Below are 20,887 nucleotides of genomic sequence, written 5' to 3'. Positions count from 1 at the left end.
TGGCATATGTGCCTCCGCCTCTCTTATGCCCTCAAAGGCTTTGGTGACCAACAAAATGCTGTCTGTGTAGCTTGAGCCTAGTGTCACTCAACCTCTCATTATGGTTTTCTCTGTAGTCAGTACCTGTTGGTCACAGAGGAACATGAGCATGGCACTTGTTCTCCGTCGCTGAATGACCTGAGGTGCCATCCCCATGAGTGTTCACATTCTCACAGCCGACGTGTCTTCGCATAACTCAGCACTCTCACTTCATATCTGCTTTCCATTCAGGGGACTTGAAAGTGCATGTGTGGCTGCTGGACACAAAAGAGTAACCGAGAAGGTGACAGGACAGAGCACCAGACCTGCCAACTGGACCCTCCTCCCTGTCATGGATGCATGAAGCCAAATGATGGGTTTGAGGTCTTTGCCCTGTGGAACTCAGTCACCTGCTCTATACTCCTAAACCTACCTGAGAGAGGCTGGGGGAACTTCCCACTCCACAGTATCAAAGACAACTGTTTTCGTCAGCTTTTCTGCTGCTGTGACTAAAGGATCTGACCAGAAAAACTATAGAGGAGGAAAAGTTTATTTGAGGGCGCATGGTTTCAGAGGTCTTAGTCCATAGAAGGCTGGCTCCATTTCTTGGGGCTTCAGGTGGGGCTGAACATCATGGAGGGAGAGTGTGGCAGAGGGAAGCAGCTCACATCACGGGGATCAGGAAGTAGAGAGAGACTCTGCTCTCCAGATACAAATATATACCCAAAGCCTAGCCCCAATTCCCACCTCCTTTAGCCACATCCTACCACTTCAGCTAGCATTCAGTTAATCCCTATCAGGATAGATAAGACTCTTATAACCCAATCATTTCTCCCCTGAATCTTCTTGCACTATCTTGCACGTGAGCTTTTGTATGTATGTATCACATCCAAACCATAACAACAACCATGCTAGAGCGATCATTTAAATGCACCAGGTCTCTCCTATCTCCAAAAGGCTTCACTGGTTCCTCATGGCTAGTTGGAAAAAAAAAAACAAACCCAAGATCCTTAATCTTAATCAAAGATATTACAATCCCAGTCCCATTGTTAACTCCCAGGCTCTCCAATTTTAGCTCAACACACTTTATTTCATTAGCTGAAGTAGATGACTTGTAGCTTGCCATGAGCTATGTGTCTATGGACAAGTACCTCAGATTCTCTTTTTGTTTACTTTTCTCATAATATCTCTTAGCTTTGAGTAAGAACTCAATAAATGTCAGCTGTTACTTTTGTATGTTTTTTTGTGTGTGATAATATGCCTGTTTTTCCTGACATGTCTATAGTATATTTATAAATACATGTCTGATTCATAGTCTTATGCCATTTATCTGGTCTAGTCTGCTCCCCCACCCCCCACCTCTAAACTCTCAAACCCTATCTACCAGATCTGGAAATAGTGTTTTTCCCTTTCATGAAGACGACTCTGACCTTGCAAGGCAGAGCTCTCTCCCAGGTTGGCTTGGCTGGTGCAAAGCTTTTCTTACGTAGGGAATTCTTTGCACCCACAGAAGGATGGCAGGTATGGAGAGATTGTTCTCATAAAAGCAGTCTCCCCAAGCCCTTGCCCCTGGCTTCTTTTTTCTTAACCTTTGTTCCTACATGCAGATATGTGGTACCCCCTGCTAGGAGCCACAAGCAAATATATGATGTATGGCACCTTTGGTTGTAAAGTGACGCCAGCTAGCCACTGAGATGATTATGTTAAGATTTACATTCATATGGAAATTGGACTCCCGCTGTTCACCTTGGCCTGCTACCGGATTCATGTTACGGGACTCATGGAGAGTTCCCATTGGTTGGGGAAGGATAGTAGGAGGGAATTCCGGGGGAGGTCCGGGGGACCCCCGGTTCCGGGGAATGCGCGCGGTTCCGGTGGAGGCCCGCGTGGGAGGACCGGGTTTGGCTTGCCAGCGCCTACAGAGTATTGGCGGCTTTTTCAAAATAAAGTTTTGTTCCTGCTTGAGTGGCTCGTGATTCTGTGCCCAGCCAAGACTGCGGCAACCCCCCAATTAGCTGGCTGTGACTACAGCAGAGGCAAACCCTCTTTACTTTGCTGTTCCTACCACACTCAGAGGTCAGTTAGGAGGGAGCTGATTGGCCCTTTCTGATTTAAAGCTTGTAGGAGTTTGTCAAGACAGCAGATTAGTGAAGGAAACACCATTGGGGGCTTCATTCTATTTCAGCCAGTAGCATTTCATATTCAAGAAAAAAAAATTGGAACAATTTCCAATTCCAATTTCGGTTTTGTCTCCCTCTCTGGCTGGTTTTTTTTTTTTTTTTTTTTTTTTTTTTTTTTTTGTTCCAACCCTGTCAAAATGAAAGCTGAAGATCAGCTAGGACAGGAAGCCCAGGAGAACATTTATAGCTGTATATCAGAGACAAGGCTAAGTGAGCTTCCTGTTGATGGATGGACAAGCTGGAGGAAGGCTGTTGTCAGTGGCTTATTCTTGATTTAAAATGTAGGATGATTCCAATATCCACCCTGCATTCACTTTCCCTTTCAGACTGTTTGAGCAAGAGCTATTGTGGATTAAGATGGTACAAGAAGAAGCCAGGGAGGGAGGGAGGAAAGGAGAGGGAGGAGAGAAGGAAGGAAGGACCAGTGGAAGTCCTGAGGGGGGCCCATGGTGGATACAGCCCCTGAAACCAGTCCTGAAGTTTGGAAATTGAGGGCAAGGCTGCAGAGATAGCCAGGTGCATATTGAAGAAGGTTCTATACAAACGGGTTGGGGTGGGGCAGGGATCCTGGGTCTTATTTTAAGGAAAGAGAATTATTAGTATCATGGCAGCTCAAGACACATAAGTGTTTACTAGAAGCCAGGTGCTGTTCTCAACACTGAACACTCTATATACATTAACTGTACTTAATCCTCACAACCTCCATTTCTGTGTTTATTATCATCCTTGTTTGATGAGGAAAATTGAACCACAGAAAAGTTAAGTGACTTTCTTGGGCTGGGGTTGTGGCTCAGCGGTAGAGCACTTGCCTAGCATGGGAGAGGCCCTGGGTTCGATCCTCAGCACCCCATAAAAATAAATAAAATAAAAATAAAGATATTGGGTCCAACGACAACTAAAAAATAAATATTAAAAAAAAGTTAAAGTGACTTTCTCAACATTGCACAGTGCAAAAGTGACAGAGCTGGGATTTGTACTCAGGCAGCTCAACTGTGGAGTCCAGTCTCTTAGTCACTACCCAGAACTTCCTCTGATGGGATCAGAATTCTGTTGGAGAAGGTTCGCTCTGGCAGTCAAGGGATAAGAATATCAGGGGCGAAAGCTGGGGGGCATAATGACAAAATGGATGATGGAGCAGAACTGCTTCATGGGTTTTAAAGAATGATGTGACCAACTGAGTGTAAATTTCTGAGACCAGCCCGGCAGCCATAGGCATGATTGATGGTAAGGAGCAATGTGCAGCCAGGGAGACCTGGAAGTCAGAGAGCATGGCGATGGCCCCAACCAGGTGACTAACTCACAGTTCAGCTCTGGGAGCCTGCAGAGGAGATGGCCAGGCTCTCCCACACACTCACATCTCAGCCTCAGATTAAGCTTTGGATCAGGAAGTTCAAGCCAGCAAGTAAGTGCTGCTATTTTCAAGAAACACTGGGTAAGCTTAACTGCTCTACCAAGAAGTGTCCAAATGGCAACTGAAGTCTTGAATCTCAGTGTGTATTAACATAGCTCTGTGGACACCCTTAGGAACAGCAGTCACTGGAGAGGGCTGTTAAGTGACAGCATGTATTAGGCAAAGACAGTCCCCATGTTTCCTGTCCCTCCACATCTTACTACCTGGCTCTGAGATGGAACATCTGTAATCTGCTGCAGTCACAGGTGGGCCAGGCGGGGCCGGCATGGTGATGGTGATGAACGGGATTCTGTCTGCATCACTAGTAATGTCCCATAAATGGCTGCTCAATCCTGGGGCCACTTCCATGACGTATAGATGGATATATCTTATTGGGCATCTCCACAGGCGCGCTCTCTCTTCTTCCTCCTTCTTCCTTCCTGCCTCTCTTTCTCTTTCCTTTTGTTCCTCTCCCTCCTCTTCTTTCTCCTTCTCCTATCTTTCTTGTTCCCTCCCTCTCTTTCTTCCTTTCCCCTTCTCTGTTCTCCCTTCCTTTCTTCCTCTTCCTCCTTCTCCTTCTTCTTCTCCTTCTAGCTTCTCTAATGGAGTGTGGTTGGAAAAGTCCTGCCTTAATTCCTACATTTAACTCTTATGTTCCATCTTTGCACCCAATCTAGGCTCAGCAAAGCCCAGGGATTCAGATAAATAAGGGCCAGTCAAGTTCATTTTTGAGGCCAGGGATGGAGATGATGGGTGAAGGTAGGAGGCAGATGTGTTAGAATGAGTGGTCTTCAAGAGCTACAGTGCTCAACCTCTACTTCCCAGGCTTTGGCAGAAGGACTCCAAAAAACTATTTTCCAGGACTTGTTTTCTTGGGGAAGAGATGATGATACTGATCGTCAACTGCAGATACTCTGGAACACCTTAACCTACAAGACGTTGTCTGGGCTTGAACTTGCTGTGAGGAGACTGTATTTGAACAGAAACATATTCGTATTTTTTCCCATAAAACGAAAGCTTGATCCCCCTCATTTGGTTTGCTCCCCAACTTAGATTAACGAATCTAGCATTGGACAAGAAGTATTTTCAAAGGGACACCCTGGGATGTCGTGTTCAGTAGTTGAGGTGTGAGGAGGTAATTATCAGCTTTGCTCTTGCTACACAAAATGATGCCCTGGAATCTAAGTTCCTTCCTATTGGAGGAAATCCACATTTAAGATGAACAGAGATCAGGTAGTTTTACTCCCTTTCTGAAGGAGAAAACTAGAAAACCCTTCCTGTCTTAATATATCATCTTCCATAACTGAAAACAGGGTCAATAGTAGCAGTCCCTTCCTATGGAAGAAGAGTTACATGAGATGACACCTCTAAAATATCACACCAGATACAGAGTTTGGCAAATGATATTATTAGCTGTCTTTTATCTCTTGTTGTAACTATTTATATTCATGTCACTTTTTGGGTGAGTCATATAGCATTCTCATTCTAGAGAATGGTGTCTATTATTTTTAAGAAGAAATAATGGACTATCTAATACCTAACTTTGCATTTTAGTAGAGATGGGGGTCTGGGCTGGGAAACCATTAGGTTTTAATCCTTGCAGGGGGCAAAACCAGGTGAACAGGTTGCATTAGAATGTGATCTCAAGAAAGTTTGGCTCTGCTTGGTTTGTGGCAATAGCTGCTGCATCAGATGCCTTTTGGATAGAGAATGGGTATTGACCAGATCCAGTGTCCAGCAGCGGATGGCTGTCCTCTGCTGACCATTAGTGGCAGATGTTGTTAGGGGGCAGCCAGTCTGCCACATCCCTGAGCTGGCAGGGTATCACACGTGGGCCTTGCTAGAGGCAATGCATTTCAAGCAATCTGCCCTTGCTGCCCAATCCTTCCTCTGTGCACTGAGATGGAGGAAGGACAGCGAGGACTTTAACCATAGCTGCCCAGGCAAGGGTGCGGGGTGAGGGATATGTATGAGGGACAAGTGGGATCAGGTGGAGGATAACTGGGAAGCTATATGAGTGACAGAGAAAAGCAGATAGAAACCTTGTCTTCCCTTGACCTCACAGAAACATCTGCTCTCCAGGAATTCCTAGTTCCGTGGGCCTCAGGAAGATAGAGAACAGCAGATTGGCAGACAAGGGACAAGTAACTGATTTACTCACCCTTATTTTTCTGCCTTCTACAAAATTATAATGAGGGTGACAGGGACTGGTGCCTGATATCCCAATGACACAGTGTAGTGGCTGCCACCTGCCCCAGGTAGTGGCCCAGCTGGGCTCATTTAACCTTGTTTACTTCTGTTTTGAAAAGCAAGGCTAATAATAGTGTGTTTTTTTTTCCATAAGGCTATTGTGTAAAGCACTTAGAAAATAAAAGATGCCCAGCAAGTCAGGACTATGTGGTCACAGATATAAAGCTCAAATGCTACCGCAGAGCTATAGTGTGGATGGGCCTTGAGGGCATCATGCCAAGTGAAGTAGCCAGTCACATGGGACAAAACTGTGACTTCCCTTCTAAGAGCACCCAGGGTAGTCAAGTTCACAGAGACAGAAAGCAGGATGTTAGTTGCCAGGGGCTGAGAGCAGGAGCAGGGGGGTTAGTGTTCATTGGGATGATGAATGGGTTGTGACGGTTGCAGAACAATGTGAATGTGCCCAAAGTCACAGAACCAGACTCTCATAAGTGATCAAAATGCTAGGCCTTGTGTAGTGTGACTCTTACCACGAACGAAACCTGCAACAAGAACTAATAAGGAACTGATGTATGGGCCTCACAAGGGCCTGTCTTACCATATTTTTCTCTTTAGTTCCTCCTATTTACTCCAACTGGAGTATGTCTGTGTCTGAGAGTTATCTTTGCTTCTTTGTCATAATATAGATCTGAACAAGAAACCAACTGCTTTCCCTTGCCTCTAGTCTCCTAGGTCTCATGTGATTTTTAGGATAAGAGTTTGTAGGGAAGTACATTCTGGAATAAGAAACCTTGTAGTCAATTCCTTTCAGAAGTGGTTGGCAGGGTGCACAGAATAAATGTGAGCATCACAAGCCAGCATCGAGAAGAACAGTAGTGTCAGGGTCAGATGATGTGACCAAAAACTCCAATGCGATCACTGTGAGGTAATGTACAAATTGTGCTGATTCTCCACCATCAGTGTCCTCACCCACAAGATGCAAATGAAACCCTCTGCCCTTAGGGTGCAGGCAAGTGTGCTAGAGAAAAATAAAAAGGCAAACTGTGAAGTTCTGTGCTCCTATCAGGCCACTCCCTTGGTGCTGACAGAGCAGTCTACTGATGGATGAGGCATGATAGGGAGAGATTGCTAAGTGTCAGGATGGGGTAGCAGCCTGCAGGTGAGAGACACATCAGCACTGAAGTCTAATGCCACGATTTATCAGGTAAATGGCTCTGCTGGAGAGAGCACTCTTGATTAGTAGGAGGAAATACATCATTCAGTCCTGCACCTACTTATGTTTCTTTGCTACTAAATCTGGAGAAAAATAAACTCACTGTGCAGGAAGGTTTACTAACTCCTAGGGAGTGTTGCTGGCTTGAAAAATCCATTGGTATCTTCAGGACAACAGGAGAAGCCAGGCATGGCCTTTGGAAGTCTGGTGAGAAATGAGGTTGATTCCTGGTTGAGTCCAGGTCTAGCAGAGGTGAGGCTGCCTCACAGTGTGTGGACCAGGAGAGAGGAGTGCTAGGTGCCAGTCAATGTGATTTCAATCGTGACAGGCTCTGTGGACCACAGCTAATCTCTTCACCAGCATGACTTATGCAGAAGGTCCCTGTGCTTGGTTGCAGGCTTCAAATTTTTCTCTATAGCATTTACTTCCTGCTAAAGTTCTATCCTAGCCACTCATGGTGTGATCTTGGGTGAGTTGGTCACCTCACTGCTCTGATCCTTGCTATGGAAATGGGGGTACATTTTTACAAGTATCATAATGTCATATTGCTTAAAAAATGCTGTACACCAAGCAGCCCTTGGAGTGCTGTAGGAGGCCTTTAGCCCAGAACCAAGAGTCATCCTACCTCCTCCAAACTCATATAAATATGTGGTCTTAGGCAAAACTGTAAACTTTTCTGAGTTTCAATTTCTTTCCCAATAAGCCCCCAAGCATTAACAAAGATAAAACTTGATGATGTGGAGAGGGAAAAGACTGTGAATTGTGTGATAAGCATTACACACCCCTGCTAGCCTAAGGTCTTAGCCAACTCTGCAAACTTCTCTTGCAATCATCCTGAACCTGCAGACAGTCAGACCTCACAACTAAAATATCTAGTCCGTGCTCCATGTTTCTATGAAAACTTTTATCTTTGGAAATTGCAGAATATGCCTGATCTTCAGTTCCAACTTTGCTTAGCTCTTTCTTATCCTTTATGCCCGGAGTGTAATCAGATCACTAAGGCAGGGGAAAAAGTATGTTGTCCTCAGGGGTCCTGGTGTACTTACCCAATTCAATTGCAAGAGGCAGTTCAGCTCTTTCTGTATGAAAAACTAGTCAAATTATTGCAAATGCCTAGTCAATTCCAAATGTCACCAGCTACCAGTAAACAACAAAAAGCCAGCTACATCCAGAACTGGATCATTTAAAACATAATTATAATAAATGATTTAAAGGAGCTCTTTTAATTACTGCTACATATCAAAGCCTCAGGAAGGCATTCCAGAATTGTTTCCTATTGTAACTGCATAAATTTAAATGCCATTAATTTCATATCTGTCATTCACTTTTCTTCTACTGCATTGATCTGTGTATCAGGGAACTCAATGCTTCCCAGTTCATTTGGGGATTTCATGGTTTTGACTCAGGAAAGTTAGGTTTTCAGTCCTTCAGTTCCCAAATGCTCTTCCTACTCCAAAGAATAATTTGGAGTACAAAGTGAAAACTAAAAGGAAGGAATAGAAGTAAGAATTTTTCCTAAAAGAGCCTACATTTCTCTTCTGGCTCTGCCATTAATTAGAAAGGTGACCTCGTGGCAAGACCTGCACACCTGTATGGGCCTCAGTTTCTACATCTATACAATGGGATTAAGTATGAGTTTTGCCCTTGCCTGTTTCATTGGAAGTTTTGAAGGTTCAAAGAGAAATAAGAAAGGATTTTATGAACCATTCTTTCATTTAGGCAGGCAGTCAGTCACTGAGTAATTATTTAATGAGCAACGACTGTATGCTAGGTAATACGCTACAGGCTAGAAAACCAAGCAAGATAAAATTCCTCTCCGTAGGAGGCTCACTGCGAAATGGAGAAGATAAAGGAGAGAATAGACTCCTCTGGGCTAAACCTATACTCTTATTCCCTTTCCATTCACTTGTCTCTTTGTTAGAAAATTCTTGAAGGTGTACTAGCTCTAGGAAATGAAACGGTTATTTGGTTTTTGTTCACAAAAAAATCCATTCGGTCTTGAGTCTTGAACCTCTTTATTCACGCCATCAGTGGTTCATTTTTTTGGTCAGTTGTTTATAAAGTTAAATATTCCTAGACATAATCATATTTTTTCCTCCTGTCAGGAAAAAAAAAATGTGGCTTAACTGGTATTTCCACTCTACCTTCAAGGGACTGTCCGGGCCCAGGATTAATGCACTTCCAGGAGAATGAAACCAACGGAATGTGGAGAAGTGATGGCCTTTTTGGTGCTCAAATAAACATTTCTCAGAGGGACCTTCCAAGTCCTCCAGGGATTTCATAGTGATACATTCAAATGCCACCCATCTGTACAAATATCAATACCTAAGCTTAAAAAAAAAAAAGACCTGCATTTTTCAAAGGAGGCTATCAGAAAAGAATATTAGTGCCTCCAACATCGATTGCTATACGCAGCCTTATGAAAATGGTTCGTGGGCTACCTCGGAAGACTGAGATGAAAGGAACCACACGGAACCAATATATTTTTCAGTCCTGGAGTCATTTTTCTTCCTCTCCAGAGATAAAGTTAAGATTAGCATTCAGGGGAGCTGGAGAACCAGAGGGGAACACAAAGAGGAAGCATTTGGGAGAATGCCAAGGGCGCTGAAATGCATTCTCACTGTGGCTGAAGCCACCTGGAAAGAGACACATTTCTCCAAGGCTGCTTCCAACTTCCTGAACACCTGGATCGTCCTCAGAAATAGCAGCGCAGGAGAGGAAAAGGGACTGGATTTGGAACCAGAATTTCTGGACGGAGTCTAGGCTCAGGTACTTCATCAAACTCCAAGTGAATTTGGACAAATTATTTCACCTCTCTGAGGACCATTTTTTGTCAATTGTAAAGTGGGAGTAATAATATATATTAAAATGAAATAACATTTGATAGATCTTTTATGATACATGTTATTATTGCCTGTAGGGAAAGTACCCAGGTGAGGTGAGGCAGACAGGTATGTTTAATAGAGGCCTTGGCTTGTCCCCCCGCCCCGCCTCTCCATCTTTCTCTCCTCTCTCACTCCCTCCTTCTCCCTTCTTTCCTCCCTTTATTCTTTTCTCTCTCCAACATGATTTTATTAAGTGCTTACCTGGTACAAACAACACTGCTGGAGGCTGGAGCCAGAAACAGGTGGTATATTTCGATTGAGGAGAGTTGAAGAAAGAGACAGTTTTCACGGGCCTGGACAGGGCTGAAGACAACTCATATGGATGTGAAGCATCCCAGGGTGGACAACTGTGGGGAGACCTTGCCACATTTGAGCCTAAGCCTTTTTCAGAACCACAAGAGAGCAGTAGCTATAGGGGAGAAGGCTTCTCCACAGAAGCCTTGGTCTCTGGTAGAGGCCTTGGTGGGGGTAGCGTCAGGAGTCTCACTGCCTGACCTACCCTTCTTCCATCTGATTTCTGGCTGGTGCCTCCCATTGGCCAAACCCAATCAGAAGCCAGAATACAAGAGGATCTGTTGATGCCATCAACAGACCATGGGGGCAAGGGTGACGAATAGGTCTAAACAGGCAGGTGGCACCCACTGTTTGCAACCAGAACAGAGTGCAGCAGTCTAGAACTTGGGTTCCAGGCTGCTTGGCTGCTTTTGAATACTTTTCTACTTCTGAGGTATGTGCAATGACACACTTACCTTTTCCTGTCACAGTTTCCTCATCTAGTAAATGATCACCACAGAAGCTTCTGCCCAGAGGCTCTTGTAAAGATTAAATGAGCTAATGTGCATAAGCCACTTAGGACGATGCTCAGTACCTACCATGTGCTTAATTAGTTATTAATCTTTAGTTCTTATAATTCATGTGGGTGAATTAGAAAGGTGAGTGTGCAAAAGGCTCTTTGGAGCATCTGTCTGGTGCCCACTGAACCTTGATGTTGTTTCTCTTTCTCTCTGATATAACTGTGACATGATCCCTATGAGAAGGGAGATAATAGGGAAAGAGAAGGAGGGAGGAGGAGGGTGACCATTCTTTTATTCTCCCCTCACACAGTCCAGCTGCTATTCTTGTCTTTAAAATGTCAGGACCTGTGAACCAAAATCCTATGAACTGCAAATATCTACACCTATCCCCCTTGACTTCTGCTGAGTTGAATCCAGAGTGGAGGAGCAGGTCACCCTAAAGACCTGGCTTTTCCAGGACTATGATTCCCCTGATTGCCTCACCTCCTTGCCTTGGGAACAGACACACTAATGGCTGAGGACTTTGAGAAAGGAGCCCTGACTAGGGGTCAGAACCATGCTTCAGTCCTCACCCATCCTGTATGAGCTGTGTGGCCTGGACCAAATGACAGTTCCTTTAACTGCTGGTCCTTAGCTAGAACACGGAGATTTGAGTATGCTGGATTATTTTGAACATAGGAGGAAATAAAAGGTCAAAGCTAGGAACAATAGTGGATTGGGCAATGGATGAGCACTTGAGAAACCTATACAGTAGTTTCAATTCTTGTATCGACTAGCAATGTCACTGTGAAAAGTCAATTCATGCTCCTGGCCTTCAGTTTTCCCATCTGCAAAATTTCAAGCTGGTTTGTAGTCACATGTAGGTAGATGTGAAAGTGCCTTTTGCACATGATGAGATATATTTGAAGAAATTATTAACATCATGCTCTGATTTTGAATGCTAATCATACTAATTGGGAGCTAGTGTTTTTTTTTTTCTCTCTCTCCCTCTCCCTCTCTCTTTCTCTCTCACACACACTATACAACTAATGACTTATGTACTGTCTGCACATTTTGTGTGTGGCTCCATCAGTCAGAAGTAGTGGGCTAAGTGCCAGGAACTGGTCTCTTTGCTGTCTGTACCTTCAGTCCATACCCTGGCAACTCGGAGTGCATTTCCTTCATTATTTATACTTAAGAAACTCCACGTAATCATTGGAGTTCAAAATTTGAATAGATTGCCAGACAGCTTGTTAAATTATTTATTTTAACGGGCTTATTTCTGTAGTGGGTAATTTTTTTTCCTATGTGTTTCCACTGTATCAATAATGGGAGGCGATTATTGATTTCTCTAAAGCCATTACGTTCAATGAATTGTTCAATTATTTTTATGATTTCAGAGAGAGAAAGATGCAAGATAACTGCTCTTGACAGTTGGAAACAACTTTCTAGAAAGAGGATAATGCCCTAATTTGTAAAAGAACACAGGTTAAAAGGAGTGGCAAGGGCTACATCTCGTGTGCATGTGTAGCCCATGAGATCATTTTGAGGTTTTATGGTGCTACCTCCTGAGCATTATGTTTAGGGAGCTGTCTGCTAACGCATATTTGTGATAGTTTACCCATTGATATTGTCAAGCTACTATAAATACAGATGGATAATAAACATATAACAGCCTTCAAGGATAAATATCACTAGATAATATCATGTCCATTTCTGGTCTTAAATCTCTGAGGCTCTCCATTGTCTACAGAATAAAGTTCAAAGCTCCAGGCAGACAAGGACAGTCCACACCTCTGTGACCCTGACTTTAGACCTGGTGTCCTGCCACCTCCCTGGCTGTGAATGCTCACTCGCCTCTTCTGCCACTGTCCTTTCACATGCTGGGGATGCAGGGAAGTGTCACACACAGCTGCCCAAATGTCATCATCCCTCACCTGCTTTCTCATACCCATGATGCCACCATTCTGTCATTCACCTAAGAGTTCTTTAAAACACACTAACTCCAGCCTCCTCTTCAGCATTTACATGAGTAAAATCACACATTTCAGAATCTAGTCATATTTTTTTAGTGTGACTGGATTTTTAAGATGACTAGTACACATTAAAATAGATACACAACTACTAAATATATGTTCTTCCATGAGCCCCCTAAAAATAATTTCTTCATTCCACTGGGGCTGCAGTGTCACCCTTTTGGAAATACTGGAAGAGTTAGTAGATAAGATCCCAGGCTCTGGAGAAACAAGCTTTATTAACACTCTGGCCACTTACTGGCCACTTATTAGCCACTTACTAGTTTTGAAGCAAGTTATATAAAAGTGTGAGACCTTGGTTTACACATTAATAACATGAAGTTAGAATAGAAGCCACATCAGGGTATTGTGAAAATTCAGTAAGGTCACACATGTGAAGTGTTGGTCAGAAAACACATGGAATTACAAGATGGGAAAGAAGAAAGTTTCTGAGGCCTTATTGCTTGGGTTCAAATCATGGCTACTGAATCTTCTTGGGCAAGTTCTTCAACTGCCACCTCAGTATCCTTATATAGTTGTTAGGAGGTTAAGTAAATTGTTGGAAGCACAGAGCTCAGGGTAGTGCTGTATACAGTAAGTGCATGGCAGAGGCCAGCAATCATGATTAGTGGGGCTGCATCGCAGACACCAGGCTGTGTGCTGGTGACGTAGGAAGCCAATGGAGAAATTACAAAACCTCCCCTTTTTATATATATCTTATGGCAAACTTGTCAGTATAGACAGCTTGCAGAATTGAACAGAAAATACTAACAACATTCGGGGCAGCCAGGAGGGAAAAGGGAGGTACCATGGAGGAGGTGACACTTACACTTGACTTTAAAGATCCAGATTGACCTGGAAAGAGGGACTCATTCAGCAAGACCAAATGAGCCCACACTGCCTCTGGGAGACTTCTCCAATCCCACAGCACAGTAAACATCTACCTCTTATTGTTTGAGGGATGGAGGTGATTCTTGAATGCCGCAGGACTTGCTCAAGGTAAGGTAACAAAGGTAAGGTAACATCTCTAGAGGGTGTGAAGTCATGGCTAACTGGCTTCACTTCCTTCTTTGTGAAATAATCATTCTTTTCCTGCCCCCCTGCTATGGCACCATGCCTCAGCAAGACACTAATTATTAATACGAACAACACTAAAAACTAACAAGTATTGGATGTTCCCTATATTCCCTCCCTCCCTCCTTCCCTCCCTCCCTCCCTCCCTTTCTTTCTTTCTTTTTTTCTCACAGCAATCCTACGATGTGGGTGCTACTGTTATTCTCCTGGTAGGTAAATAAATGAAAGCTTAGAAAGCTTAGGTAACTCTTTCAAAATTAATCACTAGCCTAAAGCATAGCCCATTTGTCTCAAAAAATGTATGTATACAAGAACCACGATGCCATTGTGCCTCTCAAAATGTGTAAATTTAAATTCTGTTTTCATAAGTAAATAGAATGAATTCCATCTACTAAATAACGTGCCCCCCACTTTTGAGGTAAGTGAGGAAATGGGGAGAAAGCAGGCTGCTTCTCAGGCTTGGTGTGTGGGTTCGGTCTGTGCAAATCCACGTGTTAGGCAAATTGTTTACAGCCAGGGTTCCCAGGATGCATCCTCACTCCCGCTGCCAGTGGGAAATTCAGCAATGACAGTTCAGTCCAGCCTGAGCTCAGCTGGACAAGGCTAATTAGAATTGAAGAGACTGAGGACCTCCGCTGAACTCATCGGTAATCAGAGAATTATGAAGTTAATATACAAGTATAATCTGTAATAAGATGAGGTGAAGGCAAATAGATTCTAATCACTGTAAACTTTCCCACGTTACCCTTTTCATCAAGCAGTCTGTATAGGCTCTTTACAGGAGCACTACTCCTGTATGAGGTCCCCGAGGCTAGAGGTTCCACTACCTAGAGCAGGTCGGAAGCAGAAGCAAAGAAAGTAGGGAAATGGCATTGTTCAGTATACCTTATGTGACCCTTAGGTGGTAGCCACTTAAAATAGGAGACGGTTTCTTTGAGCTCTTGAAACCACTAAGTGAACGTTTCGCAGATTCAGAATATCAGACTGGGAAAGACTTTGGAGATTTGTCTTCTCTCTTACTATTACAGATGGGGAAACCAAGGATCGGGGAGAAGCAGGTAGTACACTGTAAAATAAAAATATTAAAAGATCACTTGGTGTTTTAGAAACTATGTTAAGAAATAAATTGAGAGAAAAATGGTTTTCTATCAAAATGTGGGAACCAAAGATATAGGACAGAGCGAAACCAGAGGAATCACCCTGACCCTGGTTGGTCTCAGTGAGAAATAACAGGGAGGAACCATCAGCTCACACTGAGCCCTAAAGTACTTCCCCTAAGATACTGATATGATAACGGATGTGAGAGAGGGTATGCAGGGTTACAGCCAGGTATGCAGGGTTCCCAGGATGTGTCCTCACTCCCAGAAATACAGCAGTGACAGTTCAGTCCAGCCTGAGCTCAGCTGGATAAGGCTAATTAAGACAGCCCCCAGTAGCAGAAACTCAAGTCTGTGTAAAAATGCAAACATGGGCCATTGTACTTGAGAATTTCTTGGGTTCTCTCCAGGCCTGTTGCCTGTGCTTCAGCACAGGTGACACTGAGTACCTGTGTGATATGTTATCTGGCACAATAGGAACAGAGGGCCCCCTGGGAGCATGAGCCCACACCATCAGGTCTGGGGGTTGGAGGGCCAGGAAGGCTTCCCCAAGGAATGATCAGAAGACTAACATCTGAAGGACATGGACAGTGGAATAGGAAGTCAAAGCCTTGCAGGATGGTACTTGGGACAGCAAGAACCACCACTGTGAAGGTATAGAAGAAAGGGCATCATGAATTTCTTGAAAGAGGGTCCTGATTCAGCACTGAGAATTAAAAATCAGAGTATGCCCTCTCTACACCTTTGAATGCATGCTGCTGTATACCTGAGGATGTGCCTGGGCCCCTGTTGGTGCCCATGTCGGTTATTGGTGATTTATTAGCAATACATTCCATGACCTGCCCTGGTTTGCTCCTAGGCTGTTCTGAGATAAAAGATCCTCATGAAGTTCAATGTTTATTGAAAACTCTACCCATCAAAAAAGGATACCTTGGCTGAGATCAAGGCCACTCTTGGGTTCCCCAGCATCACCTCTGGGAGTAGGGCATATAGGTGTTTGACACTTAGGAGGCCATTGTTAGACCACTGCACGGGGTGTACTTGGTGGAGAATCCTGCCAGCATTTGTGTGTACTCTTCAGCCTATGAACACCTCTGGTGACCAGAGAGTCACACACCAATATGTTAGGAAACTTTCCTCCTTTGCAGGATGAGGATGTTAAGAATTTTCCTTTGTATTTCATGTGGCTGCCTGAGGATCAAGAGGGACAACTAGAAAAATGCTCAAAATGACTATGCTACCTGTAATACTCTGTTTCTTTAGTTCCTCAAATATTTTGATAAGTTAACTGAAATCATCTTCAGTACTTGTAATTTAGGGATCAGAAAGGTAATTTTGGCTAAAGTCACAAAGGAAACTATGAGAAAGACATAACATTGGGTATCTGGATTCCCCTGCCTTTTGTGCACTTCCCGGGCTCTCCATGGGGCATGTGTGTCCCCTGAATGCAGAAGAGACCATGAGGCACTCACAGACTTCCCTGCTAAGATTCCTCACCACAGGTGCCGAGCGTGCTCCGAGGGCACTCTCCATTTAAGTGCCCACACCCTCTGCACAGAGCAAACTATAGCTGATGACATGGTTCCTGCCCAGTGGGGACGGAAGCTAAATGGTAGGCAGGCCTGCCATCCAAAGACTATTAGTTCCACCTACAATTTTCTTTCTCAGTTTCAAGGACAAACACCAAAAGTTGGAAGACTTTGCTTTTCATAGAACACTGTACATTTCTAAGGGACACTAATCTCCCTTCTCTTGAATCCTCCAGTGTCTACATGGAACCTCATCTCAGAAAATCTGAGTCTGACCCCTGTCATTTACTGATTGACAATGACCTTGGGCAAATTACTTAATTTCAATACATCTATTTATACATGAGGGATTGTCACGTATATTTTCAGGAAATACAGAAGTGGACCTAGGGAGGAAATTTGGAGGCTAGAGAATGTGAACCTTAAAATTTAATTTTGGTCCGCTACTCCCAAGGAAGTTGTTTACCCATGTGGCCCCTCTGCACAACCCAGTGCCTAAGATGGGCTTAGATGCTCACAATATTAACTGGAAGTTTAATTAAACAGCTTTAAGTGTAGAAAGGTGGAATTTTCTTTAGCTTAATATCTTATATTTGATTTTTAGCAAAATAAAATATCCTGTGAGTGGCTCTGAGGATTATGAGCCTATAATCAGAAACCATTTGCATTGTCATGCTACTTTTCATGACAATGAACAGAACTCGGATTATCCTACAGTAATTCTAAGGAAAGAAAACCAAGAAACTTTACCCTGTATCCCTACCCACACTCATCAGCCTGATATAACTTCTATATGAGCTTTTGTTCTCCTGGGATTGTATTCTCTCTCTCTCTCTCTCTCTCTCTCTCTCTCTCTCTCTCTCTCTCTCTCACACACACACACACACACACACACACACACACAAAATAGTTTGAAAGTGTCCCTCAAAAGTACATATGTTAAAGACATGGTCCCCAGACTGGGGCCCTAATGGGAGGTAATGGAACCCTTAGTGGGACCTAGTGGAAGAAAGTTAGGTCACAGGGGGACCTTTAAGTGTTAGTACCCTTGAAGGGGATATTGAGATACGGCCCCTTCTTGTCTCTCTTTGTTTCCTAGCTTCCATGAGGTGAAGAGACCTCTTCTGCCACATGCTCCCACCATGATGTACTGGTCTACCACAGGCTCAAAGCAACAGGACCAAGCAGCCATAGACTGAAGCCTCTGAAATCATATTAAAAAACAAACAAACAAACCTAAAACCACAAACAAAACAAATAAGTGAATTACTTTAGGTATTCTGTCACAATAATGGGAAGCTGATTAACACAACACAGCACAAACACCCCCCAGAATTCTTGGGTCATAGGAATTTATGCGGTCAGATGAGCCAACTGCAGGTATATTCTCAATGCATATATCTCTCTATATTTTTAGAATATGATGACTCTCCTTTATTTCTTTACCACTTCTCAATCTTGTCTACCTTTAAATGTTTGCTAGTCTGATGAATGATAAGTTCTATTTCTCATTGTTATTTTGATTTTAATTCCCCGGACTCCTAAAGCCGAAAATATGTTTGCTAGGCATCTAGGATTTCTCTTAGGTGAATTATCTGAGCATTTTCTTTACTCTTTTTTTTTTTAAGAGAGGAGAGAGAGAGAGAAAGAGAGAGAGAGAGAATTTTTTCTAGTTTTCGGCGGACACAACATCGTTGTTTGTATTTGGTGCTGAGGATCGAACCCGGGCCGCACACATGCCAGGCGAGTGCACTACTGCTTGAGCCACATCCCCAGCCCTTCTTTACTCATTTTTATATTTTTTTACTTGTTTCATTGATTACATATTTCTCTGTACGTTCTGTAATTTTATTGTATGTGATAAAAGTTTGAGTTTTGGTGATCTCATAACCAACATCTTTTGTTATATGTTAACTTTTTGTTTTCTTTGCATTATACATTTATTATAAATTTTGAAGCATAATATTTACCAGTCTTATCTTTTCCTTGAATGTTTGGTCATATTTATGAATTCCCCCACGACCATTTTAAGAGCATTTACACATTCTCCCACGTGTTTAATGGTTGTAGGTTTGGGTTTGGACATTTGGATCCTGCCAAGGTTCTAAATTGTGCATATTCTTCCCTTGATCACCTTCCCTTCCACACTCAAAAAGGTCTATGCCCTTCACTCCACCCTTAGTAGAGTAGTGCTGTCCTTCATGTTTTCCTGTCCCCTCTGTGCCCTTTCCATAACTTTATACCATCAATTCCACTCTACCTAGGGCTTTTACGGAAAAGCTTTAGTTTAAATTCACATATTGATCTTCAGTTGCTTATGTAGTTTTTGGGACAGGAGAGGAATCTAGAACAGAGAAGAGACTGATAGCACAGTCTGGGGCTTTAATCATGGGAATAAAGTGTCAGATTCATCAGAATGCTATGTATTCTTAGCGAGGCAAGTTAACACTGATATCCTTCACATTCAAAGGAACAGCAAAAAGTAAAGAGTGTCCAAAGAGGATGACAGAAAGTATGAACAAGGATTGTTGGACAGCCTGCCATGGAAGGAAACAGGAAGAACCTGCTTAAGCATTGTCTGGGGTCTTAATAAATGTTGCTTACTCAAAAAAAACAAAAGCAAAACAACAACAACAACAACAACAAAAAACCCTATATTCCCTTTCTACTCCTTTCCTAGTACTACTTGAGATATTTTATAAAGATTCTACTCCCAAGACCCCTGAAAAGTGGCATCATTTTATTTAAAGGTCCGGGATACGAAATGGCTTACCTAAGCTGGTTCTTTAAGATAGTGGTACAAGTGAGATGTAAATTAAGTTCTCTGTGACATCAAAGACCTTGGCCTGACAACTGGATCTTGGTGTACCTACATAGGTGCCCCATAGTCTTAGTTTGGTTTTTCATCACTGTAACAAAATACCTGAGAAAAGTGACTAAAAAGAAGAAAGGTCTATTTGGGCTCTTGGGTTCAGAGATTTCAGTTCATACTCAGCTGGTTCTCATTGTTCCTGTGCCTGAGGTGAGGCAGAACATCATGGTGAAAGGGTATGACCAAGCAAAGCTTCTCACCTCATGGAAGCCAGGAATCAGAGAGAGAGAGAGAGAAAAAATGAGGGAGACCAGAAGCAAGATATACCCTTCAAGGACACCCCAACTGACCTACTTCCTCTAAGTAGGTTCCACCCACAGTTTTCACCACCTCCTGAGAGTCCATTCAGCCATGAATCCTTCAATGGACTAATCCCTTAATGAAGGCAGAGCCCTCATGGTCCAATGATTTCTCAAAATCTCCACCCCTGAAAATTGCTACATTAGGGACTAAGTTTTCAATACTTGAGTCTTTGGGAGCACTTCATATCCAAACCATAATACCCATCATGGAGTGGTAGGACACTGCAGATTTTAAGCATAGAGTCTCCAAGGCTAGGCTGCCTTGGTCACTTGCCTGGCTCCCCTGCTCAGGAGGGTGAGACTTGGGTATGCCACTCAATTGCTGTGTGCCTCAAGTCCCCTCATTCTCAAAATTACAATGTTTTTATGACTTGCCTTAAAGAGCTTTTGTGCATGTTAAACTAATAAATACACACTGAAAATCTAGAACATTCCGACATGCATTATGTAAGTTCTCACTATTATGGTTATTTAATGAGATATCATGCCATGATGTCACTAAATTGAGTCTCAGCATTGCTGGAGAACAGATCTAAAACAGGGGACAGAAGTTACTGAAATTCAGATTTAAATTCAACACAAGGAAGACATTTCAAATAACTAGAGTGGTCCAGGCAGCTTCTCAGAATGGTGAGCCCCCACTACCTTAGGGAGAGGGTTTAAGCTGCATTTAAAGAACCACTGGGTGGAAGGTTAGACGAGATGGCCTCCTCTGAGAATCCTGAGAGTGTTAGGATTCTCTGAGACTATGGCAATGTCAACCCAAGTTCCAGGCCAGTGACATCATTTGGCATGCTAATGAATGGAAATATTTTCACGCAGGCTGGCCGATTCAAGCCAAGCGTACGATGAAAAGGGCAGATCTTTTCATGTGAAATTGTGCATGAATAGAGACTCATTGCCCACGTAAAATGCATTTTGGGGAAATGGCTTTCAACAAAGCAGGGTGAAAGCACACTGTGAGCTCTTGTGATTTGATCATTTACAGGAAGAACTCAGGCTGAGGTTGCAGGAGCCCTTGGTCATGATAGACACTGAATATGCCTCTCTGGAATCAGCTGTATCCATGACTAAAACTCCATGGTCACCGTATAGTCAGGAGTTGCGGGGAGGGAATGGAATCACTATTAATGGTGTATTTACTCTGAGCAAACAGCAAGGTTGGCCCTTGACATCCTACCTTACATACAACTTGACAGTCAATGAAAGTTAGCTCAGAGAGGTTAAGAGATGTGCTCAGTCACCCAGCTAGAAGGAGTGAAAGCAGTATTTCAACTATGTTTTCTGTTGTAGACCAATGGTTAGTAGCTAGTGATTATGATCAACTTGCAAAAATTTTAAAAAGGAGT

Source organism: Spermophilus citellus, assembly GCF_964194105.1.
Source record: "Spermophilus citellus genome assembly, chromosome: 9".
NCBI classification, from domain to species: domain Eukaryota; kingdom Metazoa; phylum Chordata; class Mammalia; order Rodentia; family Sciuridae; genus Spermophilus; species Spermophilus citellus.
Note: the sequence above shows the minus strand (reverse complement) of the source record.